The sequence below is a fragment of the Mesoplodon bidens genome (assembly GCF_964165515.1).
Source record: "Mesoplodon bidens genome assembly, chromosome: Y".
Taxonomy (NCBI): Eukaryota; Metazoa; Chordata; class Mammalia; order Artiodactyla; family Ziphiidae; genus Mesoplodon; species Mesoplodon bidens.
This window is the reverse complement of record NC_138180.1, coordinates 40,064,224-40,070,712: the sequence shown is the minus strand read 5'-3', so window position 1 is coordinate 40,070,712 and position 6,489 is coordinate 40,064,224.

Genomic DNA, 6,489 nt, shown 5'->3' with positions numbered 1-6,489 from the left:
GAAACTTTTTGGCGGCCACCTAAGTGGACGTGTTTTGAGTTTTCTTAAGTAGACCTGAGAAAAACCCAAGAATCACCACTGGGCTGTGTTAAAAGCGACGGAGTTCTAGAAGGCCAGCTACACTTGACTTCCAAGTCAAAGACACATACACCCCCCCACTCACCACGACCCCTCTCGCCGCCCCTTCCCACTTCTCCCAGCGACACACACACACACACACACACACACACACACACACACACACACAGCCCGGGGCGGAGCATTACGTGTTTCAGAATGAAATAGAAATCCGCATGCCAAGCCTGATGTTACTGCTAAACCACTGTGTGATCTCAAATTAGTCACCTTTTGGGTCCTCGGTATTTTCTTCTGTGAAATGTGTAGGGGGGGAAAGGCTAGAGTTGAATGAAATCAGTGGTACCCAACTTTGTGCAACAGAAAAAAGGGAAGTTGAAAAATACAGCTTCACTGAATCAGAATATCTGGAACTGGGATCTGAGAATCTGTATTTTAATCCTTCTTCCCCTTTGGATTTTTTTTTTAAGTTCAAAGCTATGGAAACTTTGAAAGAAGAGTACAAGGAAAACCCATATAGACTTCACCTAGATTGACTGGTCCTTAGTATTTGCCACGTTTACTTTCTGTGTGTGTGTGTGAACATGCACACACACACACTGCTAAACCATTTTGAAAAGATCTGCAGACAGCATGATATCTGACCCTAAATACATGTACCTGCCAAGAACAAGGACAGTCTCACACAGAACTACAATGCTATTATGTCTATGGATTTCAATGTCACAATAATGGTGCCTGGTATGCAGTCTGTATGCAAAGTGGGAAATCTGCACTTTTAAGAGCTTCCCGAGTGATTGGTGCAGTGTTTTGGGAACCACTAGCCTGGATGATCCCTAGTCTGCCTTCTAGTTCCAGCCTTTAGTGCCGTCATTCACCCATCATTATCATCTTCATTAAATGTGCAAATATCCACAAGGCTCTGGGTAAAGGGTTCACCACAGAGAAGTTGCACAGACAACAAACCTTCACTGCACGGCCTTGCACAGCAACAGTGGACAACACCAGCACTGCCTTTCCAGAGCAAATCAGACAGACTTCCGACTGTCCATCCAAGGCCTGAAGAGGCCCTTGGGTGGTGACAGGTGTATGATGTACGCTTTATGGTTTCTCTAGTCTGCTTCACTTTCAGACTTTCACATAAGTGCGTGTTGTGCACTTTTTAATCAAAGCTGCTTGGCAGCTCACACAGAGGAAGTCAGGTGGTGCAGCAAGGCACAGGATACTGCAGTAGTAGGGAGATCACAGGTTTGAATCCTAGCTGGGGCCACATAAGTTCCCCGGTGACAAGTTACATGAAGCCCTAGTTTTCTCATCCACAAAGTAAGGCTGATATTACCTAATAAAGATTTCCTAAAACAGGGGGTTGTTATAGGATTCCATGAGAAATCTCTTTGCTGGTGTGATTGTCTTCACTATGCAGTAAGACTAAAAGTTTGGGTGGCATGTATACTGGCCTCGACTTGATGGCCTGCTTAAAGCTTTACTTTTAATCATAAGCTAAGTTTCTTCAGGACTCAGTGGAAATGGGAGAATCGGAATAGATCTTCAAGGTTTCTTCTACCTCTAACCTCCACCTAAGTTCAATATGCATTAGACTCCACACCGCTGACCCCCTGCCATCCCCTGACTTCACCCCTTACCTCTGTCCCCGTCACTCACGGTTCTCCCGCTACCCTGGCCTTCTTTCAGTTCCTGCAGCAACCAAGTTCAGGGCCCCTAGATTTGCTCCCAGCCTGGAACACTCTTCCATCGATTTTTGTTCACCCTTTTCATTTAGAACTCAACTGTCACTCGTCCAAGGGCCTTCCTTACTATCTAACCTAGCTCTCACTGTCCCTAGTCGCTCCCTATCACATTACTCTGATCTATTTTCCTTAGAGGATAATCTGAAATTATCTTGGTTGATTAGTTTGTTTTCTGTCTTCCTCAGGTTAGCCCTCAGCATCTTGTTCACTCCTAGACTGCAGACGGACCTCAGCAAAAAAAACTGTTGAATAAATGGCATGCATGCACGAATAAGCAAGTCGGCGGAAGGGCTCTGTCCCACTTTCTTAGTTTTAGGATCCCGCTCTACCCTGTCCCACCCCACTCGCAACAAGCCCGGGAGCAAATTGGGCAGAAAACGACGCGAGTCACAGCCCCACAGCCAGCGAGCTGCTACGGCAGGGCGATGCCGAAGGGGGCGGGCCGGAAGTGACACACCCACTTCCTCTTTCGCCACACCAGCACTTCCGGATTGGAAGGCAGGTGGCCACGCGTTCGGAAGGTAAGTGAAAGCGCCTTATAGTTGCTCCGGCTTTTTTCCCAGTTGGCGTGTCTGAGCCGAGAGGTGTGTGGCTGCTGTCTTCACCTCCCCGGAGGCCCGCCTTTGGCCCAGGTCCCCAGGGATGAGGGTGGCACCTGTTTTCTCCGCAGCCGCTCCAGGCCCCTCCACTCGGGAACCTCTCGTTCGTTCCTCCCTCTCAGCCCCGGAACGCCCACCTCGGGGCAGAGCAGGGTCTCCAGGGCACCCCAAAGTGGGGAGGGGATCGGGACCAGGCTTGGGCACGTCCCTGAAAGGCGGGAAGTGGTATGTTCCGAATAAGTGTGAGTAAATGTATATCCATACATATCGAATGCCGGGGAATCATTTGGGAGCCAGACGGACGAGAAGATCCCAGCCCTTAGGAGGCCGGTTCTGTCCCAACGGAGCGAAGTGCAGTAGGCAAGCAGCTGGATTGTTGAGAAACATTGTAACGAGAAGGCGGGACCCAGAAGTGATGAGAGAAAGTGAGTTTCAAACTTAGACCAGTTATAGCGCAGAAAGGTAACGGAGGAAAGGCATTCCTGGGGAAATGAGATGCTTTTGTAAAGTCCCTGATAACGAGAAGGATCACGGTGTATTCTGGGAACGGAAAGAAGACAGGATGTCTGAAACCCAGGGAGAAATGAGCGGTGGAGGGGTAGGCATGGACTAGACTAGCTCATGAAGGGCATGGTAGGTCTGTAAGGATTTGGAACTTTATTTTAAGAATAATGGAGGGACTTCCCTGGTGGTGCAATGGTTAAGAATCCACCTGCCGGTGTAGGGGACACGGGTCCGAGCCCTGGCCCGGGAAGATCCCACATGCCTCAGAACAGCTAAGCCTGTGCGCCACAACTACTGAAGCCTGCGCTCCTAGAGCCCGTGCTCTGCCACAGGAGAAGCCATGGCAATGAGAAGCCTGCACACCACAATGAAGAGTAGCCCCCGCTCGCGGCAACTAGAGAAAGCCCACAGACAGCAACGAAGCCCCAGCACAGCCAAAAATAAATAAAATAAAATAAATAAACTTACAAAGAATAATGGAGAAGCCATAAGAAGGTTTTAGTGGGACGTGACTATATATTTAAAACGTGGTGCTGAGTTCAAGAGACCAGAAGGAGAAGCATAGAAGGTATTTACAAAAAGAAAGAAAGAAACTAATGGAAGGTAAAAATACTAAAAGGAATTATCTGCTCTGTTCATTGTTATTGAGAGATCCTGAGGGAATTCCCTGGTGGTCCATTGGTTAGGACTCTGTGCTTCCACTGCAGGGGGCACGGGTTCGATCCCTGGTCAGGGAACTAAGATTCCGCCAAGCCACGTGGTGCAGCCAAAGAGAGAGAGAGAGAGAGAGAGAGAGAGAGAGAGAGAGAGATCCTGAAAGATGGGCCAGGAAAGTATCTCTTGAATTTAGTGGCTCTAAGGTCATAGGCACTCTAACTGGAGCAGTCTCAGGGGGCGTGTCTTGGAGATGGAAGCTGCAAAGAAGTGGGTTAAGAAGGGGTTTCTGTGCATCTCTGGGTGACACCAGGGAGGAAGGCCTTAACCAAAGCTCCTGTTGCCTCCGTTGGAGGTGAGATCCTGAGGCTGGTAGTTTCGGCTTATAGGTATCAGTCCATATGTTTGTTATTCCCCATCCTTCCAGCTAGACAATTCTTATAGCTTCTTGACTACCGAGGAGAAAGTAGGTACCTTCTGGTAGAAAAGGTGCTTAAGCATTCAGACTTGAAAGACCACTGACACAGAGAGGTCTCCAGGATCTGTTGTTAAGTGAAAATAGCAAAATGCAGATCAGAATATACAGATGCTGCCTTCTCTGTGAGAAAGGAGGGAAAATAAGGACAGATTATTTTGATGTTTGAACCATGTAAACGTATTACCTTTAGTATTACTTTTAGTCGCAGAGAAATAAAATCTTAAAAATTGAAACCCAGAAGCAATACGGAGCAAGGAGAGTTGTAAGATGTGTTTGTAAAATTATATTTTTAACCATGTCTTTTGTGAAGTACATTTCTATTCCTGTACTTAAACTCCAGGATGCACGTGCTCTGTATAAGAATTGACATTGGAGCCTTATTAAACTTCATTCCAACTTATTGCAGAACTTGGACATTTTGTTGGACACTAACAAGGCCCATTCAGCCTCTTTCTCAAAGATGCGATCTACTAGTTTGAGGTCAGTGGATACTTGATGTTCCCGCTCTGAACCACAGCTGGGCTAAATGCTACAAAAGAAAAATAGTTTGCTATGAAAGTATAGCATTTGGGGAATGGACCAAGCTCAAAGGGTCAGGAAAGGTTTCTTTCTTTTCTCTCTCTCTCTCTCTTTTTGGTAAATACTTGAAACAGTATGTTTACATCCTTCAGTTGCTTGTTTTTACGCTTGTATTTTTTAAAAATAAATTTATTGATCCATTTATGGCTGTGTGGGGTCGACGTTGCTGCCCGCAGGCTTTCTCTAGTTGCAGCGAGCGGGGGGTTACTCTTTGTTGTGGAGCATGGGCTCTAAAGCAGAGGCTCAGTAGTTGTAGTGCAAGGGCTTAGTTGCTCTGTGGCATGTGGCATCTTCCTGGACTAGGGCTCGAAACCGTGTCCCCTGCACTGGCAGGTGGATTCTTAACCACTGCGCCACCAGGGAAGTCCTTAACGCTTATTTTTCAGTGAAAGGAGTCTGTATTCTTGTTCTGCCCCTTGCTTTTTAGAAAGTGAACTATTTCAGTTCACTTTAAAAGAGTAGACAAATAAGAGTAGACAAAAATATAGCAAATACCCCTGTACTCATTACTCCAGTTAAGAAATAAAAGATTGAAGATATAAGAGTAACTGGCTCTCTACTTGTCCCTAATCCCTGAATTTACCAGTTATATTCCCCATGCTCTATTCATAGTTTTACTACATATGTATCCATTCAGAAAAGATACATGAAACGATTTTGTGTTTTGAATGTAACATACATGGCATCATAATGTATGTATTCTCTTAACTCAATATACACGTCATCATAACATTTATATTGTCTTAACTCAGGATGCATGGTATCATAATGTTTATATTCTTTTAAAGCTTTCTGGAAGAAGCGATGCTCAAGCCAAGCTCTGAAGGATGAAAGGAGGCAGGGAGGGGTAGGAGACAGCGGAGAGCGGCCCAGAGTGAGGGAGTCGTGATTTATAAGACCTCAAGCCAGGGAAAGGATTGGAGCATGTTTGGGGAAGCGAAAAAAAAAAAAAAAAGTCCCGTGTAGCTGGAGCAACAGAGTTTGAGAGGAGAGGTAGAAGATGAGGCCGTGGGGGAACAAGGGCCCGATCATGGCAGAGCACTGTTCTCAATTAACTATATTTTTTCCATATCATAAAGGCAATGGAACCAGACAAGTGAATTACAGTGAGCTTGCTACACATTTAGAATAATGGAAAACTTATAATCATGACTCCAGGCTTGCCATTTGTCCTGCAGTTTCGTTTTTGTGTGATTTTTTTTTTCCTCCTGAGGCTAATGTTTAAAATGCTCTGCAAAAAGAAACCATGTGGTTCTGTTTCCCTATAGGAGTAAAATGGAAGGAGGATCAAGCAGATTGGAAACCCACACTCCAGTTTTCGTCTAGAAAAAGATCAAGCATTCTGTACATAAGGAGAGACATGGGAGGCATCCCCATGAAAGATTCAGAGACTCCTCCCTGGCAAAGGAACCGGCTGACATAACTAAGGGTAAAAAAAAAAGAGAAAGGATGCCCAGCATCTTGTTTCTTCTGCTTTGAAACAATCAGAAATGTGTGATGAGCCTGAAAAGACCACTTCTATACCGAAAAAGAATAAAAAGAGAAGAAAAGGTGCTTTGGGAGTCTATAAGGAAACAGGTATTGTGTACATCCTGGTGGATAAAGAAAACATTGTGGGGGCTTCCCTGGTGGCGCAGTGGTTGAGCGTCCGCCTGCCAATGCCGGACACATGGTTTCGAGCCCTGGTCTGGGAGGATCCCACATGCCGCGGAGCGGCTGGCCCCGTGAGCCGCAATTGCTGAGCCTGCGCGTCTGGAGCCTGTGCTCCGCAACGGGAGAGGCCACGATAGTGAGAGGCCCGCGCACCACGATGAGGAGTGGCCCCCACTTGCCACAACTGGAGAAAGCCCTC